Below are 26,991 nucleotides of genomic sequence, written 5' to 3'. Positions count from 1 at the left end.
TGTATTTGACTGGTCTTGAAAGGGATAGTAAAACAAAAACAAATTGAAAAAAGCCTAAACTTGTCGGAATTGTTAAGGTGAAGATAAATCGAAGCCAAAGTTCAAATTTTCAAGAGCACGGATCTGGAGAACCAAACATCCGTTTAAGCTGAAAACTTAATCGATTGGTCACTATCTGGTGGTTACCAATCGATTAGGTTTTCAGCTCAAACGAGTGTTTGGTTCTCCAGATCCGTGCTCTTGAAAATTTGAGGTTTGGCTTCGATTCATCTTCACCTTAAGAATTGTTCACGTTATAAAACAATTATTTTAATCACTCAAAGTGCTAATTTAAGTCAAACTTTAAAAGCACTCGTATAGCTTTTGTTCGAGTTTGACGTTAACGCAGCACCACCGCCACCTAGTCGCTGGTTAGTGAAACCAAGTATTTAAGCATCGGGTGGTAGTGTTCACTTAACAATGTTTTAAATTGATAGTTGTTCTAGTTGCTACATCTGTTTATGTAAATTCTCTACACAAAAATAAATCAAAGGGTAGAAGTCAATTCAACAATGCATCTGGCAAAAGGTGGAGGATATCCTGATTTCTATATATGTGATTCTGAATATATGTATATCTGAAAAGAAAATCAATCAATCGAATCAATTGTACCGTGTTGAATTGCCCAGACGCTTCGATTTCTGCACACCAGTCTTAATTCACTCAAAATTTTTGTTCTGACAACTTTTATGCATGGAGGATGTTGAAGACGTCAAAATTATGGGTTCTTAACGAAAATAAATCGGAATTTAGTCCACACGTCTGGCTTTCGAAGTTTCCGGCAATACGAAGCAGCGCGGTACTTGTTCGACAAAACAAAGGGTATATTTTCAAAGAATAAAAGAATCACTAATCGGTAAACGACTGTTAAGATCGTTCTGAAATAGTACCAGTTGGCACCGGAAGCGAAAAGCACGGATAACAACCTTTCGAACAGTCCTTTCACCAACCACAGAATTGCTACACTGTTGTTTGTATGCCTCTCATTCAGCGTGCTTCGCCCGGGTTTAAAGTTTCAGAAAAATCCTGGCTTCAATTCCAATTAGTTTCATGTACCGTAATCCGGGGTAACATTGATCATTTTTTTGAATATTTCTTAAACATTTGATTTGAAAATGCATGTGTTGCAAATTTTATATTTTTAAAACAAGTACTGCCACCCATTGCTCGTGTTTATGTACTGTATTTTGTTTTCTGAAAGTTTAAAGCATGTTTAAAAAAATGTTTTAAGTGAGTTTTTGATTTAGCTGATATGGGGTAACATTGATCACACCATGATAACATCGTTCGGTAATATTGAAAATATCATTACTTACTAAAATCATGGTCCCTGAAGCCGAATATGAAGGTCAAACTCTTATAAGTCATTTACTTTTTGAGTTATTTTAAAATTAAAAACACCTTGAATTGTGGAATACGCCTAAATGTATGCAATTTCCTAAGGAAATTCTTCACGCTTTATAATAATTTGTGAATTATGTTTTATTGAACATATTTATGAAAATTTTGACAACGGAGCCGTTTTCGGCGATGTCATTTTTAGTAACAACCGCATTTCTCTTGTTCATATCGTTTACAGAACTCATGTGAGACATGATTCTTTTATGGTGTCATCCATAATCATGAAAATCATTGTTTACAAAAGTTGAAAAATTTACGCATGAACACAACTTTATTTTCGCAAAAACCCTATTGTTTATTAGCTCATGATTAGAAGAAAGAGAATCGCCATTCATGCATTGAAAATATTTCATCAACAAATATTGATTCGAGCTTTTTACGAAGAGGGTCATTGCGATCAATTTTACCCCGCTGATCAATGTTACCCCGGATTACGGTACTGCACTACTGCTTGCTGTGATAAAAATTGTTATTTTTTGCTGTTCTAGCGTTGTCCACATCGCAACATTTTTTTCCTTGGCAACGCTTGTTATCGAAGAACCTTCGGTAGAAAAGTGACTGCTTTCGACGTTTTGTCCCTTCGACGTTTTGTCCCGTTCGACGTTTTGGGATTCGACGTTTTGGCGTTCGTCCTTTTGGCACTCGACGTTTTGGGTTTCGACGTTTTGGGTTTCGACGTTTAATCCCTAAACCGTTGTGGAGTTTTACTAAATTGTATTTTAACCCGAGCAAAGTCGAATAACAAGCGCATAACATAGTGATAACAAGATGTACATCTTCACTTCATTTTGTTATTTTTTGTTATCAATACAAAGACTCTTGCTATCAACGAATTTTGAGCTGTCAGATCGAGGATGCCACCGGTGGGTAAATGACGTCAAATGTTTGTTATCATAATTCGAACTTTATAACTAATTGATAACATGATGAGTTATCAATGAGGGAAATTAGCTGGATAACAAACTTGTTATCAATGTGTTTCAAATGATGACACAATGAGATATTTATATGATATCTCTAGTATAAACTTTTGTTATCACGTTTGTTATGTTGCCTGCTTATTCAACCAAAATTAAAACAAACTATGTTATCATTTGCTTGGTATCGGATAACACAACTTGTTATCTCTTTGTTACCCAACTTTGCTTGGGAATATAGGATTATCAGCCAATACGATATGTGCCACGCTAGGAAATCGTGATCCAATCTTGCTAATTTCTAAGTAACGGTCACCAAATTTGTGAGTTTACATTACATTACATACAGAACTCTAATTAATTTTATAATTAAAGCTATAAGCTAAACACACCTAATCCTGCGTTTGCTATCTTGAGTTAGGTGTACCGCAACCCGCCAGACATAATGGTCAAAGCTTTCAGATTAAAACTGTTAAAATATACATAAAACATTAAGCTGGGAAGCATACTCTGTTCCATTAGAGGTGTTATGCAAAAATATATAAAAATAAATCATCTTCGATTCTTAACAGTTTGTAGTTTGTTGCTTAAAAAGATTTAATTTTTATTTCCAATGAACAAAATCGAAGCCGAAGCTGACTGATGAAGGAAATAGTAAAAAAGAGAATCGATGACTGTCCGTCATAGTACCGTAAAACGGGGTAACTTTGATAGTTTTTTAAAGGAAACTTGATTATTTATGCATGCTGTTTCAAAGAATTATAATTATATTTTTAAAACAAGTACTGATACCCTAACTATCGACTGCAGTTGATAGATTTCCAAAAGATTTATTCTAAATGGACATATACAACTGAAAGTCGGTTTTCTGTTTTGGGGTAACTTTGATAATGGACTATAAATCGAACAAAATTGAATGAATTACGGAACATTTATAGGGCGTTGCATACCTCTATGCGATTACCGCTAAAGGAAGTTTCTGACTTAGATTACAAAAATGGTCCCAGTTTGTAAAAATGGTTTTCGCTAAGAGTTTTGAGATCGAATTCATGTTCTACTATAACTAGGCTGTCATAGATAAGTGACAAACTCATTGTGACTTTATCAAATAGTGATCGTAGAACAGATTGTTTGTAAGCGTTGCAAAAATGCTAAAATCTTGTTAATTTTTAATATTTCCATATAAATCCTCAAAAGCACTTGATTCCACCGAAAATAGCTTTGACATGAAGTGTCGTACTAATACTCTTTAGTTTTGCAATCATTTTTCTTAACTGATTAACAGAAACTTCGTTATTTTGTTTAATATGTTGTGGGTCTCGCACTATCGAAGTTACCCCGTTTTAGGGTACTACACTATATGCAAATAAAAAGAAATCGAGCTTTCGAAGGGTGTCAAAACTGATCGCGAATGAAACGTTTGAGTTCGTCCCCCCTAATGGAAACCCCAGCTACGCCCACGCCCGTGTAGCAGGTCCAAACCATGCGTTGCGAATAGGGAAAATTGAAAATCTTATTATGTTTGCAATTTATTATGTTTGACAAGCGCAGCAGACCGCAGCCCGCAGCCCAGAGAGTGTATTATTTCTGCATATCCTCAAACCCAACCCACAACACACGTACGGACGGCATTATTATATATGATTAGGCATGTGGCTGCCCCCCATAATGGGGGCCCCGTCAAAGGGGGTCGTGTTTTGCTAAGAAAATGTTGCGAGCATGTCGTACGAAATGTGTACGGCTTCCAGCAGTGCCCCTCCTTGCCGCTGACTTCTTCTTTAGATGTGGGTGGTGCAGCAAAAGTAGGTGGATAGTGCCTCCCTACTTACCGGCGAAGAAGAAGAAGTGTTTGTTGCGAGTGAGTGCATCTGCTGCTGGAAGCAATATCTGCACACCGATCAACACTACTGTTGTCTTGTGTGTGTGGGGGAGGGGAGGGTTTTCTGCACTGGAGCATGACGCTTTTCCTCACGATGAAGACGCTGGCGACGTCGACGACAAGTGCCAGACATGGGCGTAATATGATAATGATTGCAAGTTCAATCACTTTGTAGGTTTTACTGGGAGCTTGAAAAATCAAAGTGCCTCGGTTGAGATATTCCTGACACTTGGGCCGTAGCCCTATCAGAGTAAAATAAAGTATTGGATATATTTTTTAAGGATTAACATCAAATTATTCAATGAATAATATTTGAGGAGTATATGTTTGGCATTTAAATTGTTAAATATCCTTAAAAAAAAATCAATTCTCGACTTACTGTCATCTTCACGTTTTGAATTTGATTTTAGGATTGTGATACTCGATTGATAAGTGTAAATGGAATTCAATTTTATTAAACTGAAAATGTTTCCTCATGAAACTTTTAATCTAGACTTCTATATAAATACAAACTAATTTTACCAATCCTTTAATTTCCAATCGAATGCCCAATTTAATTCATGACCGCAACCAATCATTTCGCGTGATCCGCTGCAATTTATTTACCGTGCAGCAAGCTGAAGTGAAAGTGTGATAATTCATCATCTTTCGCACCCTCAAAGTCTCTACTTCACACCACTGGGAACGAATCGGGTAATCCAAGTGCGAGAGCTTTACTTCCACAAATTGATAGGTGCGGCCGACAATCGGCACAGACCTCTTCGTCCTACAAAGTCGATTCAGTTCGTTAGGTCCAACCTGCTGAGATAATAAGGGATACTGAGTTTTCACGGTGAGTTTAGCATAAGGATTGTCCAACCAACGTTGGTACCTTCTCCGGCCGTGAACGATGGTGCGGAAATAACAATTTCTCGCTTCAAACCGTAAAGGCCCAAACGCAATGATAGCGGAACGGCAACGGAATGCGGAACCGGTTCGCCAGTATGAATCACACCATCTCGACTGAGCTGACAACGGATGAAATTGAACCAACACTGAATCGACAAGCTTGTTGTAGTTCACGCTGGCGAACCGGTTCCGCATTCCGTTGCCGTTCCGCTACCATTGCGTTTGGGCCTTAATTGGACAAATTATTCCACAATAAATAATTGTCGTTTCTCCTTCTACCTCGATTTTATTGCACAGAAAATCACTCGCGGAACAATTTACACAAGGACCCTAAGGACAAACCTTCTTTTCTCTGAAATATTACTGTCGGCTACAACTCTGTCAGTCGTGTCCCACCAAACAAATAATGTTCATAATTCTACCGCTCGCCAGAACGCTATGAATGTTTAATGAAAACCACTTCACATTCCCCCGGTCGCTGAACAGGTTGCTGCACCCTTTCCGATTCGGATTCTGGCTCTATGGCTAAACCGCATAGCTACGCAAACCTGCGAGGGTAATTAGTGTTCACCGTGCTCTGCAGCTTTACTTTCCCACATATGTGAGGAATTTCCGAGACCTAATGGCGTGAAGGTCGAATCGGTTAGCGGTGAGCACTTTGCCACTGTCAATCCTGCGTCAAATTACAAGAATCGAGTACGATAACTTCGTCAAAAGTTTATGCAATTACTAATGCCGGTCCGGACGATATGATGCATCCGCGCCGCGCATGCAAGGAACATATTTTCCAGTAATGTACAGTGGTTTAAAACGGATATGAAGAGTGCACATATTGGATATTTCTTCAGTTTGCCGATAAAAACAATTGGCGTCTGCGGCAAGAATGTTGAGAATATTGATTCAAGGAAAGCTGTCAAAGAATTTTTACCTCAATCTATGAAAATTTGGGATTTATAGTGAATTCCACTATAAAATATAAACATTCACTAAACTTTTTCACAACGATTTTTATGTTTTTTTTTTTATTTAAAGACACCGTCACTTCAATGTTTCCAGTGGACGATTTGCCCTTTGAAGGAAGCACCACACTAGACAACGGACTAGCATGCAACGCCCAGTGGCACAGTCGAAATACATTCCTGACGAAAAGTTTTCCGGACTGAAGCGGGAATCGAACCCACACTCCATCACTCGATGCGGCTAATACTTGGTAGCGGTAGAATTGCATCAGGATTTTCGATAGATACTTTCGTAATATTTACGAAAAAAATCTATGCATTTAATTTCCAGGATTTGAAAAAAAATCCGAGGAGATACACGCAAAAATCACAAAGGGCTTTCTGCAAGAATCGCAAAAATATGTTCAGAAGAATCACAGAGGGATATGTAGAAGAATCCTAGAAGTAATACCGGAAGAGTTCTATAAAATTGTCTCAGAGCGATGTTTGCACGAATACTATGGTTTCCAGAAGAGACGGATTTCACGTCAACTCGACACGCGATTGGCAGCACCCCTTCAGAATTCAATGAAACTTTCTGGGTGTGAAGACTATGTGAAACTAAGATACTTTGCATATTTTGTTTTTTTTTTCAAAATCGATCTAGACTAACATTTGGAAAGGGTCAAGGTTTTTTACCTTTTTTTATAAACCCGTATACCATGCCCACACAGTTACGGATCACCCACAGTGACGGATCACTTTGGCGTTCAACATCGGATAACTCACTCAAAAATAAAAGTTGACGTAAAACATATTTTTCCCATGTTATCCCTTTCGGGACGGACCATATTTGAGTGATTATTTTAAAATTAACCTTATAAACTCATCATCTCGTAGAACAAAACTTTCTTTATTTTGGCTATTCTTTCAATCTATGAACTTTTTAGGGTCAAATTCAGACCAGCACAATTGTGCTGGTCCGTCCCCAAGGCGGTCGATGTTCGAAAAAAAAATTTTTTTTTTTATTTTCTTTTTAAATTGTTCCTGTCATACCTTTTTGAAAAATTTTGGACCCGTATTTTTTATTTCGTCATTAGGGTGCTCTTTCGTGGAATAGGGTGACCCAAAAATTCAGAAATAGTTTTTTTTTATGTGCATTAAAATTAAAAAAAAAATACTTTAATTACATGTGATTAATATGGATGATTTTTTTATAAATGGATCGAAAACAATGTACGAGATATGAAAAAACTTCATATTCTCTCTAAGATTCAAAGCATTAGGTGACGATGACTTTTATCGCTTTAATTCAAGAACTAGTCTACGTCATAGAAAAATGGGTAAACATACATGTGTGAAAACTTATTGTCTCAACCAAACCATCTTGGTTATGCTATGTTTGTTTATATCCTCAAAAATTGTATAATTAAATTAAAATTGAAAATAATTATAAAGCTTCGAATTGTTTAGTGGAATACTTATAAATAAATGAACACCGAATTTAGTACTGTACCATTTAATTCCACTAGAGTTTGTATCTTTTGACAGATACGCGTAATTTGACCTATAAGGACTACAAGGCCGTTATCAGAGTCATGTACTAGAGTCTAAAAGTAAGTTAATTTTTTTAGAGACACTTGGACCCTCGCCCGACAGCTTGGACGTTGGTTACGAAGACGCATTTTTAAGCGCAAATAATTACCATCAAATTTCTTCTTCTTTATGACGTTACAGAAGCCTGCTTCTCAACTACTCATGAGAACTTCCACAGTTATTAACTGACAGCTCTCTTTGTCAATCGACCAATTTTGCATGTGTATATCGTGTGACAGGTACGATCATACTCTACGCTTAAGGAAGTCGGGAAAATTTCCTTTTTTCAGCATGGTCTTGCTGAGTTTACTATTATGGCTACCTAGCCTCAATATCAAATTTACTTTATTTTATTTTTTTCATCGAGTATTTTGCTTGAAAATGAATTTACGTCATTATAATATTAGTTTTAAGTACTTGGTAGGAGTGAAAGAACTAAGACGGATAGCTAACATATAACAGGGAATTCAAAAACCCTTTTAAAAACGCATTGTCGAAATCAGATCATTAACCATATTAAAGCATGAATTTGCTCTTTGAAACTGTTACATATACTCCAGCTATTTGAAAAATTACATGAAACAATCAATTTTTTTTTCGAATGTATTCTATTATTTGGAAATTATCAGCTTTGAAAATGAATAAACTGACAATGCTTCTAATAAGACAATCCATACGACAGCTGCGATCAGCAGGCTTTTTTGTTTGCCATGAATTTTTAAAGTTGCACAAACGGTGTGACCGTTAGATTACAATGGAAAATGTAAAGCTCTGAGGGACGATTCAAATATGACGTCCATTGTTTTCGGGATTTCTAGACCCCCCTCCCCCATCCTTCACGCTTTTTGAATACCTAATTTTTTTTAACCTAATACCTAACCACACTTTCATTGAACCCCCCCCTCCTCTAAATGATGAACGTAATTTTTTAATGACCCCTGGCCATACTCGAAATTTTTGTTTTCCTTTTCGTTTCGGTTACATGGGTACTTCTAGCTGTCAACCCTACCATAGAAAGTTTCCTGGTAAGCTTTATGTACGATTATGACCTTCGAAGGGAGCATCAAACGAATCAACGGATTAGCATGCAAAGCCAAATGACACAGTTCCTGACAAAAAAAAAACCGAGCTGAAGCGGGAATTTAGCCCAACTTCTTTGATCGATGCAACTAGTTACTTTGCAACACTATACACACGGCAATGAAGTCCAGATTTTGTTGTTTCTTATTTATCTTTTCCGCCTGAGTCGGAATTCGATTAAGTGCAGATTTTAATTTTTAATATATCAATCTCAACAATAATCTAGGCTCCAGAACTTCATGCATTGCTTTATAGTTTAGTTGAGCATTTCATTGTACTGCAAAAGCTTAAAGTTTGCCAGTTTAAAACGCATTTCGTAGATCAACATAATAAACAATATTTTTGCAAGTAATACCAGCATAGGCTGCATACAACAATAGTACGCTATTTGGAAGACTCGGCAGTTCAGAAGCAAATAGTAAGTAAAGGTTTTAAGCTCCAGTTTTCCAACTTCATAAATATTATAGCAGATATTGAACCAACATGCATTGTAGAACACCGAAATGGATTATCGATTCAACATGGTATTGACAGATTATCAAAGCAAAGGGACATTCATATATTACATCCATTGTTTTTAAGCCTATCTAAATCCTTCTTATGCTCACTATCACGCTTTTTCCCAAGCCCCTAGTACATGCACTGTCACACTTTCGTACACCCCCACTCCCCTAAATGATAGACGTAATTTTTGAACGTTCCCCAAAAATTTTACTGCTTCTTAAACTATGCTATAGGCGATTTAAGACAATAAATATGATTCCCAATCTATTTCAAATATGGACTTATGAAAAAAGGTTTTAAACCAAAGCTATGGTTTTCTGTTACATAGTTTTTGTACGGTACATAATGTTTATGATTCGTATGTAATCACTCATTCATGTTCCAATACTATATTATGCACTATTGTGGACATTAGAACCAGATTCAACCACTTAACTTGATCAAAATACTGAAAATAAAAATTGGTAATCCTCAACGAACATCGACCGGGTAAGGGCCGGCACCAGCACAATTGTGCTGGTCCCACTTTGTCTCTCCAGAAATTTTTGCTGTGTGAATCAATTCACATTTGGTCTTCACCATTTCAAAGAATGACTCTTTCACTCTCGATTAGTATTTGTGCATACCTAGAAAAAACGAATAGTTGAAAAGTTGCGACAGATAAAACTTTTTCAATTCTTACGATGTTTGTTTACATTTTGTTTACCCTGAGCTGGTGTTTTCTAAACACGATGTAAACAAAAGTTTTTGCGCTTAATTACAAGTATCAATGGTAATTCAATAATCGAAACCAAAAAAGTTTGGGAAAACAATGATTTATTGGCTTAAAGAATCATTCAATGTCATGGGTGCCGAACAGCACAATTGTGCTGGTTCGTCCCGAAAGGGTTATACTATTTTTCTTCTACCATTTGTAGTGTTAAGCACAACGTTCAACCGCTAAATAGCGGTGTATTTGAAAAATGTTTAGTTGGTACCACACAGCTATCATTATATGGTCGTTTTCTGTAAGAAGTGCCGTCAGCATTCATAAGCTCCCACAGCTGTGCATAGGTGGTAAAATTCAAATGTTATAGCATAAAATATACTCATTCGTTTCGATTGAGTATGAGTTCATCTTTGGAAAACATTTTTCTAGATTGTTGATTCTAAATATCGAATATTAGCACTTCTAACTAATGATCCATAATATGGATCAGGAAATGATTGTTTACCACGGTTATGAATCACTTCCAAAGAATCTAGATTTCTGCCATTTTAAGCATTGGATTCGACATTTTCAGACAATAGCACTAAGGATAAAACTAATAAAACATCAAGGTTTGTAAATTTCATTTTTTAGCCGACACAAAGGGGTGAAAAACTTGGTGTGGAGCGAAAACAGTTCATGTCTCAGTTATTACAACGCAGCATCACAAACAAAAGGCATTTTACCCTTGTTCCCAGCTCAAACTCTGCTATTTTTTGCAGTAATATATGACGCATCGTTAACTTTCGTCAAAACATGCCATACATATGCATTGAGTTGAAAATCTCTTGATTTTGCGCACTGATCCGTAATATGTCACAATTTGATCCATAATATGATCGTTGATCCGTAATATGGTTTTCAGAAACTGATACAATTTTTAATTTTTATGCAATCCTATGTAAATATTATACTCAAAATAGTTTACTAACCGAAGTTCCAATTTTAAACGATTCGATTCGTGCTTTTAAATTACCATTTTACGTTCCATGTTGCTTTATTGATTTTTTTAGGTTGGACTCCACACTATTTGATCCATAACTGTGGGGTCATGGTAACTCGAAAACGATAAGATCTACGAAAAAGTGTTGTATGGGGAACTGTTGTGAAATTTCCTGAAGTTTTAGAAAAAAAAATATTGAAAAAACTAAAAAAAAAATCTACACTAAAAAAAATGGTTCAAAACTCAAAGTCGATTTAAAAAACGGCCATTTCAGATTTTGATCATCCTTAAGCAAAAAGTTTCGTAATTAAATTTACTAAAAGTCGTTCATACATTGCAAATTGGGCATACCTTAGGGAAAAAAGTTTTTCTTACATCGATTTTTTAAATCCGAAATGAAGTTTTTATTTAATTTTTATTTCGCTTTAAATAGTCTTGTATGATCATATTTTCAAGTGATAAATGAGTTTTAATCACAAAATAGATTATATTTGTTTTATTGGGAAATAAACGGCATTATACAGAGTTTTTTTTATTAAATAAAATTGATCTCGCACCGAACCGGTTATGACAAAATCAACTCCGTCTAGCAATTCGATGGGTTTTTATGGTTGGAAAGATATCACGATAATATTTAATTTCTTATTTGGTCAAAGCCAATCTTAACAGGTGTCTGGAAAGGGTCAATAATATGGTAATGAAAAAAAGTCGTGGTTTGTTTTTATCATGCATTATTATTTTTATCATTGCTATATACCCTAAAACGTAGTATCTTCACATGAATATTTACATTGTTTTCGGGCTTCACGGAATAAATTGAATATTTTTGGTTCATCAACTGAATTGGTATACCGTTTAGCTGCAATTTGTATATCACTGATAGGCATAAAAAAATGATATTTTTGGGTACTAGGGACAGTTTTGACCTTATCAAACAATTCCACCAATTCCTCTGACAATTTAACATATTGTTCATTAGATATATAACAGAAATATTATTTGGTGTTACATGTATTAGTTAGTTTCACTGTCCAGTCGAATAGTTCTCGCGGAGTTGCGATTGTGTTTGCAAGACTTGCTCTTTTTGCCATTCGCTGGAGAGTGCCACTAATAGCGTTACATGGGCCTTTGCCGTGGGATGTGGCAAAAAAGTGCCACTCTGCTTCCAATCCATGTATTTTCTAGAAATTACACAAGCTGGCAATTTTTTTTTTTAATTTTTATTATGAGCTGCAGCTTCATCTGACATAAAAATAACTTTTGAGAAATTTATTTTTTGTTTAACAAAATTTATCAATTTTGAAATAAATAGCTGAACTGCTACTGTGTCATTGCACAGTGGTCCAGAAAGCAGTTTTACGCGGAAAGATGCATTTTGAGCTTTAGAATGAAATATTAGACGAAAACGATCTTCTACAATGTTGTTTGAATTATTAAGGCCCTTTGTTTGGTGTTATTTAAAATTAGGGTGGTCCACGTTTTCATAAAATTGGTGTAACTAACTTACTCATTTCTTCTTCTTTCTGGCGTTACGTCCCCACTGGGACAAAGCCTGCTCCTCAGCTTAGTGTTCTCATGAGCACTTCCACAGTTATTAACTGAGAGCTTACTATGCCAATGACCATTTTTGCATGCGTATATCGTGTGGCAGGTACGAAGATACTCTATGCCCTGGGAAGTCGTGAAAATTTCCAACTCGAAATGATCCTCGACTGGTGGGATTCGAACCCACGACCCTCAGCTTGGTCTTGCTGAATAGCTGCGCGTTTACCGCTACGGCTATCTGGGCCCCAAAATCTGAAAATCTTCAAAATAGTTTTAGAGCCCTATCTTTCTTATTTCCGATTTCTCGTCAAAACGGTCTATGGACGACTTTTAAAACTTAACAAAACGCAATTTTTGCATGAAAAAGATTTTTGATATTTGTTTTATTTCCAAAGTTATTAAAGTTTTTGTGTTAAAAAAAATGTTTTTCAAGGCATTTTATTAGAGTTACAAAAATAACACATCTGTAATTTTTTGATATAATATACAATTTTATTTTGTCTTTTGAATGCCGTCAAAAGATATTTTTTTATGTTTGTCCCAATCAGAGATATTCACAATCAAAGTAGGCATGTTTTTGAGAGAAAAACAACAGTAACTCCCAAACGGAAGGAGATAGCGAGTTTCTTCACTCACCAAATTAAGCATTCTAAGCTCTAAAAGTGTTTCACAGACTACTTTGATGAGATATTAGAATTGAAAACGCTAGAGCCAGAAAACCAATTTTGCTCGGACCACCCTATGTCACCGTAGGAAAAAAGCTCTAAATCGGTCAATTTAAGAGATACAAAAAAACTGTCCTTGGCAAAGTTGCTTGAGATTGAATGGTCTACAAATTTGCCGAAGCATGTATAATATAATTTCTACATATGAGAAAGTTAGTTACACCATTTCTTTGAAAACGTAGACCACCCTAATTTTCAATAACACCAAACAAAGGGCCTTACTAATACAAACAACTTTGTAGAAGACCGTTTTCGTCTAATATTTCATTCTAAGGCTCAAAATGTATCTTTCCGCGTAAAACTGCTTTCTGGACCATTGGTCAACACTTCTGATTTTATAATTAAACTAACGTTTTCCAATTTATTATCTTTTTATGGTAAATCTCAAATGGGTGTGTCGTACCGCTTAGCCATCTTGTTTGGTTTTTTTTGTGAGCTGCCGATTAAACCAACTGCTCGCTTCGGAAATAGAACACTGAATGAACTACGAATCACACTTCGTTCGGCATCAAGCTCAATCTCGGATTTTTCTCTTTCTCACTCTCTCTAGGCCAACTTCTCTCTCTCTTTTAATTCTGAGATTACGCTACCTGGAGTTAATTTACAAATCTTGTTCTCAATTTCGTTCTATCCCTAAATTTTCTTTAGGTTCGTGCGCTCAATTTTCTCTTATTTTAGGTGTCTCTTCGCTCTTTTCATATAATGCTCGCGTTCACATCGGTTTCTCTCAACCATTCGGGTTTCATTTTATGTCTACTGTCAACGCTAGTCTTGGAAGTTTTTCCATTCTCGATTCATTCCAGTTTCCGGTCATCTCGCAAGTTCGTCAATCGATAACACTGTTATTCATAATAGACCAATATTAGGTTATTTAATATTGTCATATAGGGATGCCAAGTATATTTTTTTTATCAATCATAATATTCGTTTATACTCCCACAATATTCTCCTTCTCTACTCTTCTTGGTCAGCTTCTGTTTCCCCCGGCTGGACGTCGGATTCGCAATCTTCGTCAGAATTCAGGACACTTGAGACAGCTGATTTAGCAGAACATGGAACCTTTTTCAAATCATTGACACTCCTTGCATACTGCACCCCATTGCCGCTTACAATCACCATCTTCGGGCCCTCCTGTGCTACCACTGTAAAGTGTTCTGAAGAGAATGTTGAATCTGTCTTGGACTTCTTTTGGTGCTTCACGAATACTTCATCTCCGATACGAATATCTGATGGTTTAGCTTGTCTTGCGCGATCTGCCTGTTTTGCACTCTTCAACTTTTCTTCCGCATCTCTCTCCCTAACATTTTCCCGGTCCAATTCTTCGATATTTCCATCATTCCAGAGGCTTGGAAATGTTCCTCTGAATTTCCACCCAGCGAGCAATTCGAAGGGTGTTACGTTTAATCTGGAATGTGGGATCAACGTGTTGTGGTTGTGCACAAAAACGTTCAATTCTCTCCTCCAGTTCTTATTTTCTATTTTTGCAGCAGACAATGTTTTAATTACTGCCTGGTTTTGTCGTTCGACCAGGCCATTTGTCTGTGGGCAAAGTGGGATTGATTTACGGACCTTTACTCCGCTTTCTGTCCAGAAATTGCAAAATGCGGAGCTCTGGAACGGAGGTCCATTGTCGCTTTGGATTAAGAGGGGTAATCCCCACAATTTAAAAATCTCTTGCAGAGCCGCGTTGGTAGCCTCAGCATTGGTGCGATATGCATTTCGACTACAAACAGGAACCTGGAGTACGTGTCGACTACCATAAGAAATTCACCAGTTCCGTACCCCGGAACTTGCAGGAAATCGATTTGGACAATCTCCCATGGCCTCTCTGGCAATTCACGAGTGGATAGTGGTACTGGTGGATTTTTTCGCGACAGCAGCGCACACGTCTCACAGTTTTTTACGAATTCTTCAGTTTCTGTGCTCATCCTTGGCCACCAAAAGAAATCTCGCATGATGCGTTTCATAGCCACCTCTCCAATGTGGCCACTGTGAGCCGATTTCAACGCTCTAGTCCTAAGGTCCTTAGGTAATACTATTCTGTCTCCTTTGCTGATTAGTGCTCCAAGAACATGGAGGTTTTTCTTGTGTGCTTCGAATTTGCGCAAGTCTTTGGGCCATATGTCATGCTTCAAAGCAAATCTTAGGTTCTCCATTTCTTCATCTTTTTCGGATTTTGTTTCGATTTCGTTCAACGTGATGTCCATGCTACCTGCATCTAGACTGTACAACACGTGGTAGTCACTATCATCGTCGAATGGCTTCTGTTCCTGTGAATCTCGAATCAACCGCGATAGTGCGTCCGCAACGTTGTCTTCTCCTCTAATTCTTTCCATTATAAAATCATACGGTTGTAATCGCAAAGCGTATCCTTCTGCTCTTGAGAACGCCCTTTTGCCGATGCGATAGTTGGAATGGTAAATAAACTCATTCGCTGAAGCATCCGTACGTATAATGAAAGGTCGACCGACAAGATAGAATGTGAAACGCTCGACGCCCCACACTACCGCTAATGCTTCTCTGTGCGCCTGTGGGTAGTTTTGCTCCGAGGCGGCTAGCGCTTTTGAAGCACAAGCGATTATTCTTGGCGCACCTTTCGCATCATATTGGACCAGGACAGCACCTAATCCCACAGTGGACGCGTCAACGAAGAGTTCCGTTTTGTCTGTATTGCTGTAGTATCCAAGTGTTCTAATCGCTTCTACTGCTTCAGTTTGTAGGGACTTGAATTCTGCTTCTTCAGCATCTGTCCAATAGAAACCTGTTGCATTTGCCAATGACCTGAGGCGCTCAGTTTTTGTCGCACGATGAACGAGAAACTTATCGACAAATGTGATCAAGCCGAGAAAGCTTTTAACTTCAGCACATGATGTTGGACGTCTGAAGTTTCTAATCGCATTCATCTTCTCTTGGTCGATTCGCCATCCTTCAGCTGTTAGCTCGAATCCAACGAACGACACTTTTTGTCTGCCGAAGACACATTTCGCATAATTGATTTTTACGTTGTGATCCTTCAACCGTTCCTGAACTTCGGCAAGATTCTTGTCGTGCTCCTCCTTTGTCTCACCGAATATGAGGACATCATCAAGGTAGTTACACACGCCCTTGCATCCGACTAGAATCTTACGTTCCATTACTTCCTGGAATATGTCAGGAGAATTGCATAATCCAAACAGAAGTCTTCTATAGCGGAACATACCGAACTCTGTCATGAAATTAGCGGTAGTGTGGGGCACACACTACACACACACAGGCGCACAGAGAAGCATTAGCGGTAGTGTGGGGCGTCGAGCGTTTCACATTCTATCTTGTCGGTCGACCTTTCATTATACGTACGGATGCTTCAGCGAATGAGTTTATTTACCATTCCAACTATCGCATCGGCAAAAGGGCGTTCTCAAGAGCAGAAGGATACGCTTTGCGATTACAACCGTATGATTTTATAATGGAAAGAATTAGAGGAGAAGACAACGTTGCGGACGCACTATCGCGGTTGATTCGAGATTCACAGGAACAGAAGCCATTCGACGATGATAGTGACTACCACGTGTTGTACAGTCTAGATGCAGGTAGCATGGACATCACGTTGAACGAAATCGAAACAAAATCCGAAAAAGATGAAGAAATGGAGAACCTAAGATTTGCTTTGAAGCATGACATATGGCCCAAAGACTTGCGCAAATTCGAAGCACACAAGAAAAACCTCCATGTTCTTGGAGCACTAATCAGCAAAGGAGACAGAATAGTATTACCTAAGGACCTTAGGACTAGAGCGTTGAAATCGGCTCACAGTGGCCACATTGGAGAGGTGGCTATGAAACGCATCATGCGAGATTTCTTTTGGTGGCCAAGGATGAGCACAGAAACTGAAGAATTCGTAAAAAACTGTGAGACGTGTGCGCTGCTGTCGCGAAAAAATCCACCAGTACCACTATCCACTCGTGAATTGCCAGAGAGGCCATGGGAGATTGTCCAAATCGATTTCCTGCAAGTTCCGGGGTACGGAACTGGTGAATTTCTTATGGTAGTCGACACGTACTCCAGGTTCCTGTTTGTAGTCGAAATGCATATCGCACCAATGCTGAGGCTACCAACGCGGCTCTGCAAGAGATTTTTAAATTGTGGGGATTACCCCTCTTAATCCAAAGCGACAATGGACCTCCGTTCCAGAGCTCCGCATTTTGCAATTTCTGGACAGAAAGAGGAGTAAAGGTCCGTAAATCAATCCCACTTTGCCCACAGACAAATGGCCTGGTCGAACGACAAAACCAGGCAGTAATTAAAACATTGTCTGCTGCAAAAATAGAAAATAAGAACTGGAGGAGAGAATTGAACGTTTTTGTGCACAACCACAACACGTTGATCCCACATTCCAGATTAAACGTAACACCCTTCGAATTGCTCGCTGGGTGGAAATTCAGGGGAACATTTCCAAGCCTCTGGAATGATGGAAATATCGAAGAATTGGACCGGGAAAATGTTAGGGAGAGAGATGCGGAAGAAAAGTTGAAGAGTGCAAAACAGGCAGATCGCGCAAGACAAGCTAAACCATCAGATATTCGTATCGGAGATGAAGTATTCGTGAAGCACCAAAAGAAGTCCAAGACAGATTCAACATTCTCTTCAGAACACTTTACAGTGGTAGCACAGGAGGGCCCGAAGATGGTGATTGTGAGCGGCAATGGGGTGCAGTATGCGAGGAGTGTCAATGATTCGAAAAAGGTTCCATGTTCTGCTAAATCAGCTGTCTCAAGTGTCCTGAATTCTGACGAAGATTGCGAATCCGACGTCCAGCCGGGGGAAACAGAAGCTGACCAAGAAGAGGACTGCAGTCAAACTCGATTAGGACTACGTCGAAGAAAGATCAGAAAACCCGCGAGATTTAATGATGATTTCATTTACCGAATTTTCCAGTGAAGTTTCATTTTCAGTTGGCGAAAATCTATGGAAAATAAAGAAAATACGGATTTAATAATAATTAGAGAATAACAATTACCAGAATGTGTTTTCTTTGGGGCAGTTGATCTAATGGGACAGCATAACGCATACAAACTCCTCTGTACTGATCTAGATCGGAACATTTGGTCGTCATGATAACCGGGTCAATAGAGGCTAATTATTCCTCATTACAACCACAATCAGATACAATCATCGAGAGTTGATTCGATGGTCGACGTTTTCCAACTAGTACTTACTCAATAAGGAAACAATTATTGACAAAACTTTTCAACTAATTGGCAGTAATAATTTTCATCCTCCGCTAAATCTTATTTGTAAATAACTTTGACAGTTATCTACCGTGAACTGGTGACGCTGTGTGTGACGTTACCATTCTATGGGGCTATCAAAAATTGCGTCCATGACGTTGAGGAGTACATTGTAAGAAGTGTTGCCAGAATTTAATATGTCGTCATGTAAATTTTATTAGGTTAAATTTGAAATTGTAAAATATTAAAAAAAGGAAGGATTTTGAAAGAATATTAAATTTAAAGAAAGTGATAAAATATCCTGGAAGAGTAGAGAAGGAGAATATTGTGGGAGTATAAACGAATATTATGATTGATAAAAAAAATATACTTGGCATCCCTATATGACAATATTAAATAACCTAATATTGGTCTATTATGAATAACAGTGTTATCGATTGACGAACTTGCGAGATGACCGGAAACTGGAATGAATCGAGAATGGAAAAACTTCCAAGACTAGCGTTGACAGTAGACATAATACGAAACCCGAATGGTTGAGAGAAACCGATGTGAACGCGAGCATTATATGAAAAGAGCGAAGAGACACCTAAAATAAGAGAAAATTGAGCGCACGAACCTAAAGAAAATTTAGGGATAGAACGAAATTGAGAACAAGATTTGTAAATTAACTCCAGGTAGCGTAATCTCAGAATTAAAAGAGAGAGAGAAGTTGGCCTAGAGAGAGTGAGAAAGAGAAAAATCCGAGATTGAGCTTGATGCCGAACGAAGTGTGATTCGTAGTTCATTCAGTGTTCTATTTCCGAAGCGAGCAGTTGGTTTAATCGGCAGCTCACAAAAAAAACCAAACAAGATGGCTAAGCGGTACGACAGGGTGTATCGTTGCTTGGGAATTATTCCAGTGATATCCTTGAGCAGCGTTTTGTATGATAAAACTGTAATTTTCAGAAAAGTAGCTGATTACCAGTTTTTCACCTTGTTGTAAGGATTCTTTTTTGTTTCGTAGAAAAGAAGACTGTTCTTTGCAAATAAAATTATGAGTTATGAGCTTATCAACTTTCTCCACGAAATACGTAACAAATTCTTCAACAGGCTTTATTATAGTTTCTAAGTTACAGCTATGGGTGGTGAGTCATTGCTGAAAAACTACATCTTCTTTGTCATTTTCCTCTAAAAGTGCGATTAGTTCTCCTGTAATACTTTCTTTGGAATTACAATTTTCACATTCTCGAAAAAAAAAACAATCAGTCGTTCTTACTAAAACATCGCATTACAGTTTTTCACAAATTTCTGCCTGAGAGACAATTCCTAAATTGTTAAGCATTAATTTCATTAAATTCAATTTTAGAAGAGAATTTATTGGGGTATGGAAAAGGTTGTTACTTTTCAATGTTTGCAATACTGTTGAGATATCTTTCAAACCATAAAAATCCGTCGGATTGTTAGACGGAGTTAATTTTCTCATAGGCAGAGGCGAAGTCCATTGATTGCCTTCATTTAAAAAAAACATAATCACTGTATAATTCCGTTCTTTTTTTGGGCTATTCTCAATAAAAAAATACAATATATTTTCTGATTCAAACTCATTTCAACACTTTGAAACACGATCATATTTGACGGTTCAGAACAAAATCTTTGAAAAAAAAAAATCCGTTTTGCACTTGAAAAAATCGTTGTTAGAAAAACTTTTTTCCTTTAAATACCGTGGTGAATCAAAATCCGGACGGTACCAATATTTATCAATTAAATATGAAATCCAACAATAAATGTAGGCTTGTAATTTACATTCATAGCTTTCAATAATGCTCTTCATTTTAATTCATTGTTCCATCTAGTAATCCTTTGCAATTAAATATAAAAAATAAAAACAAATAAGCAGCACCAGTTGAACGTCGTTTCTCCAGAGCATCGAATCCATTAGTGAAGAGTTTTCGACAAGAACGTCAGCTTCTCTCGACTGACGTTGAAGCTAATTAATAATACAATTTTAATATTGTCCGTGTCTGAAAAGTGTTCGGAATGATAGTTTTAATGTGTAGTGCACGAAAAAGTGGTAACATTTGTGCAAAAAAGCATTTGTGATGTGAAAATAGGCTGCCTTGAACGCTATCCGGATTTATAGGCCAGTGATCATAAGCCCGGACGTTTCGTAAAAACCTTATATTTATCGAGCTTTTGGAAAACATTTTATTGTCGCTTGAAACAAAACTGTATAATAACAGAACAAAACGTGTAACTAATTACCAGACAAAAGATTTACACAGGAAAAGTATAAATATTGAGGATCATTTCAGTGAACCCAAAATGCAGGCTGTTGGCATGGAGTGCAGGTAAAACAATAGTAATTTTACTCAACGTTTTAGCCTTCCATGTATGTTTAAGCATACGAATACATCAAATTCTATTATATTGAAGATTGTAGGTTTAAGTTATGGGTCTTTTATTAGTTTTTCATATGTATTATCTACCCAAACGCTTCTGTCCAAATTTCGATTCAAAAGCGTCCGGCATTTCGGTGCATGTGTCCGGATTTAAGAACACGACATGCTTCATTAATTTACCGTTTTTCGTGTTTAACTTGCATTTTTAATTATATTTTTTGTCAATGATTCAAAGTTTAGACGTGTATCTATGTGAATAATAATAACACTTATACTAGATCTGGCAGAAACATATTTAAAGTAGCGTTTGAACTTTTGTTGTTGCTTAAGTGTCCGGGTAATGATGCATCACGGTATGCCCAATTTGCAATGTATGGACGACTTTTAGTCAATTTAATTACGAAACTTTTTGCTTAAGGGTGATCAAAATCTGAAACGGCCGTTTTTTTTTAAATCGGCTTCAAAGTTTTGAACCACTTTTTTTCAGTGTCGAAAATGTTTTTTTTATTTTTTTCAACATTTTTTTCTAAAACTTCAGGAAATTTCACGACAATTCGCCATACAACACTTTTTTGTAGGTCTTACCGTTTTCGAGTTATACGGGTTTATAAAAAAAAAAGTAAAAAATAAACTTTGTCCCTTTCCAAATGTTAGTCTAGATCGATTGTGAAAAAAAAAACAAAGTTTGTAAAGTATCTTAGTTTCACACCCAGAAAGTTTCATTGAATTCAGAAGGGGCGTTGCCAATTCCTTTGTCGAGTTGGCGTAAAATCCGTCAAGAACTTAAAAGAACTTGAAGCTATATCAGAAATATTCCCAAGATTTCCAGAGCAATCCCAAAGTGGTTTAGGTGAAATTTAAGAGGTTTTTATCCCAGGGGAATTTTTCAAATGATTCTAGAGCAATTTCCTCAATAATAGTTAAGGGTTTTTCTAATAATATGCATAACAATATTATGATTTAAATCAATTTCTCGTGTAGCGTAAAATAGAAGAAACTGACTAAAAAGTGACAAAGATACGTGAAGACACACATAGTCATAGGACATACATAGTCCTTGAACATTCTAAGCCATGAAAACCGCCATGATTTTTTTTCCTCTTTACTAGTTTTATACTCAAATCGCTTTGAATAAAAACGTGATGATCGTGTTTTTCCTCGTTTTGAACCACTGTGCACTGTTCCGTTGCACTTGTTTGCATGCGATCCACACTGTTCGTGGCGTAATGTTACGGTACGGCACCTTTGCCACCTACGACAAGACCGGAGTGGCATCGTTACGAGAGGACAACGCGAAGCGTCGAGGGTGTTTCCCATAATAAGCGTTGCGACATGGCTGGGCTTCGTGCGCTGGTTCGCTGGCAGATGATGAAGATGATGGGATGGAGGCTTCGCCGTTTACCTGACAGTAGTGAGACGGGTTGGATGGAAGCATCCGAGCATCGTCACTAAGTACCAAGAGCCCGTAATTACATTACCCTCATGGGTGGGTTGTTTTCTGCGCTCATAATGACGAAGATATGACAGTTGCCGTTGATGGGCTGGGCAGCCACCAATGACAACCGCTAACTGGCTGCGGATTGCGGGTTGTCGTGATTTTGAAACTAATGTTGTGTAGTTGTAGAACTTTAGTTCCGACTATAACAGATATGTTTGAGCTTGCTAATAGAGAGTTGGTCAATTAGTATTCAAATTTTCACGGTTTAACTTGTGATTGAACTCGAACAATTGTAAGAATCTAACGGACTCATTAGTTTTCCGTACGTATTCATGTTTTCAGTTAATTTTCAGCTTCCTAGGTGGTGATTTAAAAATGTTCCAAAGACGATGTAGGAATTACTATAAAAAAAGTGAAAAATTCTCCAAACACATTAATACTGGAATGTAAGGCCATAAGTAACATAAGAGCTCAATTGTGTGTATCTTATTTAATTTTGTGTAACTTTTTTAGAATAATTCCTCTTTAGATTTCAACAATAAATCAACTTTGATTTTAGGAATTCCTCCAGATTTTCATAAATAAATTCCAGAGCTCTCTTCAAAAATCACTCGGAATATTTTTTCCAATGAGAACTTATCCAATGAAACCTTCCATTAATTTCTACAGGGATTATTCAGAAAATTGCTTCAGAGACTCGATTAACAGGATTTTTTCATTCCCTTATCTAATCTAATCCTGCTGGATTCCTGAGACTTTTTTTTTCAATTTGTCCTTCATGAATTTCTATAGCTTCTTCCAAAAGTTTGATATTGTTTTGGAAACTTTACAAAAAAAATCCAACTTAAAATACTCTACAAATTCTTTCAAAAAAAAACTTCCGAAATTCATTCAATGTTTCGTTTAACTTATCAAAAAGGTGCAAAATTTAAATCAAAATGCCAGAAAATGAAAGTGTTTTCCTGTAAATCTATAGCCCTGGCAGAATAGTCACAGTCATCTGCTTCTCTTAGAAGTCCTCTGTTCAACGATGGGCAACTGCGAACTTCAAATGAAGCGGAAAATCAGCGCTAATAAATATGCTTCAACAAACACGGTCAAGATTAATCTCAGCACACGTTCGTTCTCCAACGACGACGATCACGTAATTTTCCAATTATAATTATGTCATTACATCCATCTTGCTTACCTTCTCATGAACTCTTGCCAGATTCCACACACGACTCACCTACCATCGGGCATGAGAACAATTTAATATGCATTGCTCATTTGAATATTTCTTCCCTTCGGCAACTCTACAGCTTCTCCCCGCAGATGTGACACCGCAGTCCTACAGCCGACAAAAAAGAAACAAACTCGTACAAATCACTCGTAATAGGAGCACCTGCCGTGGCTTTACACCATGCCTAATGCTCTCAATCCTAAACCGTGCGCAATCCGGATCAGAAAGCCTTCAAATTCCTCACGAAAGACGATTAGTAATTTAAGCTCGCTCATGCCTCAATCAGGTACCCTACGTGCCCTCGTCTCCTACGTAGGTTTGCAAACATCCCTCTGCTCGCCATTCCATCTCCAACGTCTATATTCCAGTCCCCACCAACAGCCTTAGGGGTATGTAATCTAATACCTATCCCCACGAATTGGCAAGTGCAGCCACCGAAACTACCTCCCAGCCAACCCTTCGCCCCTTCCATGGGGACGGACCTGGTGTAGTGGTTAGAACATTCGCCTCTCACGCCGAGGACCTGGGATCGAATCCCACCCCCCGACATAGTCACTTATGACGTAAAAAGTTATAGTGACGACTTCTTTCGGAAGGGAAGTAAAGCCGTTGGTCCCGAGATGAACTAGCCCAGGGCTAAAAATCTCGTTAATAAAGTCAAACCAACCAACCTTCGCCCCTTCCGAATTCGAGCTGGTTCACCTTGAAATGTTTCTTCCTCCGTTCCGTTGGAACACGCAAGTCTCGGTTTGGCCGCTCGCAAAAACCAACACGAATTCTTACTTTGCGTTCACTGCTGGCTTCACATCACCGTGATGGCGTAGGTAACCTACACTGCTCGGCGTTCCCGTCTTCTTTCTGTATAATTGCATAATGTCCCCATCCGCCAACGAGAGGGCACCACCACCGCTTTACCGGCACCACCGATGACCGGAGATTCACTATGGGTCATCAGGTGCTCAAAAATCTAAAAATGGCTTGTTCTGATTCGTTTTTCTTGTTCATCATTCCATAGTTAAGACTTCTACAAAACTATTTCCATGGAACGACAAGAATAATTTTGGCCACTAGACTGCATGCAAAACTTCCCATAGTGAAATTTAGAGGTGGGCAGAAGCTGTATCAGTGTCACCTACCCCTGTGTGAATGAGCCCCCTCAGCCAGCTCCGGTTGAGTGTTTGCCGTCATGATCCAGATTTAGGCGCACTCGGTTGACAGGTGCTGCTGGTGGTAGGGAGTTGGGAAAATCGCCGGCAGCACTGCCTAACTGGTGTGCCGTCGTAGCAATTAAGCTCATTTGAATTTTCTAGTCCGGTCATTAAGGTAGATTTGGTACCTGCTGGGGGACGAGGATGAGCTGCTGGCTAATTGAAGCGTTCGGGATATATTTCGCTGAATGGGGAGAAGCTTTAAGAGGACGAATTTTTACAAACTTACCTTTGGGTGAGAATCCGTTTCTGAAATAAGAGAAAAAGAGAAAAACATTAAGATATATTTTTCATTTTAGAAACTGAAAGCTACACTTGAACCTCAAAGTGTTAACTAATGGTAAGAATATTCCAACCCAATGCAATGTTGGACACAACGAAAATTGGCGCATTTGAAAGCCATCGAATAGAAAAATACGATATAATGTCCTGGATCTAATAACACAGCGTAACGACATTTTTGCATGTCTCAAGGATCAAATTATGTGTCTCTAGTAGATTTGGGGTTGCTGAATCTGATTCCATTGTCAGAAATGTTCCAGCACATCACAATTTTTAGCTATAGGTCGCCAAAGTTGTAGAAAACACTGGTTTTAGTGATGTTTACATAAAATTCAAAGTATGATTTATCAATTTTTTTTTGTGATCTATCCACCAAGTATGCAAAATAGGACTTAAACTTTTATTTTAGATTGAATTTGGTTGAACTTGCACGATTAAATTAAGATTAAACCGATTTTTTCAACATACTTGCTGTTTCTATACAAAATTTTTTGTTTCTCTCATATGGAAAAAAAACAATACTTTTTGAAACCATCAAAAAATAGTTTTTCTGCATCGAAAGTATTATAAACTTTGTTTATAAACATTGTTATACTCATAAAGTTTTAATTCTGTAGCAAATTAAGCAAATAAATTGCCTAACAAGCTGCCAAACATGCATGCAAGTTGGCTAAAATTGTAAATTTTTGCAATTTAAACAGGCAATATCTCAAAAACTAGATTGCTATGATATTTTTTGAAAACGGCAATGGATTCAGCAACCCTTAATTGAGTGAATAGCAGTATTTTGATGCTTGAGACAAATACGTGTTCCGCAGAGTAAAAGCTATGAATAATGTGAATGAAAGTGAATGAAATATCGATAGATACATTTTTCGCAACTAAGATATTCTTAAAAAGGGTTGTGTATCCTCGAATTATGATTCCCCGAAAGTCGTTTTCCCGAATGACAGTTCCCCGAATACCTCGTTTCCCCAAATAACCCAGTCCCTTGAAAAGTCTTTAGCACTCATAATTGTCAAAACTCTTTGCATTTCAAAGTGGTGATCATCTACTAGGCACCTTTCTTTACTTGATTGGCAATTTTTTCGAGTCGTCATTATTTTGTAAATCATCAAATATCCGGAGGCTCTCGTTAACTTGAGCCGGAGAGAGCCAGGAACTGCTTCGGAAACATTTTTATTATGAGCCATATTCTAAACCAAGCCGGACTCCAACTCTTCAAGATTAATGTTTGTATGTACTCCAAAGATTACTAAGCATATTCCATAGGTTAATCATAGAAAAGCATAATGAATTCTAGTGATTTTTCTAGAGCTTTTTTCAGGCATCAAACAAGAAAAGCTATCATGTTCATTTTTTCAGTTTTACTTTGTGTCAATTTGGAATCACATCTTCAGGAATTACTCCATAGATTACAAATTTTACAAAAGATTGAACCAGGGGTTCCTCATACATTTCTTCAGAAATTTTAGGTTCTTTCAAACACACCTTGAATAATTTTGAAAGCAATATAATTCAATATTTGTTCATTTTGGGTTTAAGGCCACAAAATGCCACTGCAATTATTCCTGTAATTATTTAAAGAGTTTCCTGAGCAGGCCTTTCAAGAGTGCTTGAGCAGGCGTTCTTAGAGAAATCCTGGATGAACTCTTCGAGAATTTCTTTGAGAAAATTTTGGAAGAAACTGTTTGAGAAATCCTAAAGGAAAATCCCTCAAGGTATTTTAGATACATTTCTAGTTGCAATATTATAGAAACACTAAACGAAATAAGAAGAAATTCGAAGAAATCTCGAAGGAAATTAATAAGTTATTTCTGCTACATTTTTTTTATTAAATTTAGGGGAGGGATTATTAGTGTATGTTTAAAAAATACTAGGTAGACAAACCACCTTTGGAAAAAGTATTGATGAAATAATTCTTCTGCTTACCTTAGAATTTGTGGACTAATAACTTCAAAAGAGTGTAACGGGCACTACGATTTATTTTTAAATTTTACTCAAACATGCAACAACTCTCACAGACTATAACGGTATCGAGCCATTCGGG

The 26,991-nt window shown here is 37.5% G+C and overlaps 1 protein-coding gene across 3 annotated transcripts in view; it reads right to left on the bottom strand.

The window, feature by feature from the left end:
* Positions 1 to 26,991, bottom strand: part of LOC5567674 (zinc finger CCCH domain-containing protein 13) — a 483,331-nt gene that overhangs the window by 239,983 nt on the left and 216,357 nt on the right. For all 3 annotated transcript variants that reach the window (XM_021853276.1, XM_021853278.1, XM_021853277.1), the window contains exon 3: positions 24,889 to 24,908. The gene's annotated coding sequence lies outside the window, so the exon portion shown is untranslated. The remainder of the gene's footprint in view (positions 1 to 24,888; positions 24,909 to 26,991) is intronic.

The sequence above is a fragment of the Aedes aegypti genome, chromosome 3 (genome assembly GCF_002204515.2).
Source record: "Aedes aegypti strain LVP_AGWG chromosome 3, AaegL5.0 Primary Assembly, whole genome shotgun sequence".
NCBI classification, from domain to species: Eukaryota; Metazoa; Arthropoda; class Insecta; order Diptera; family Culicidae; genus Aedes; species Aedes aegypti.
Note: the sequence above shows the minus strand (reverse complement) of the source record. Positions and strands in the feature narration are given on the sequence as shown.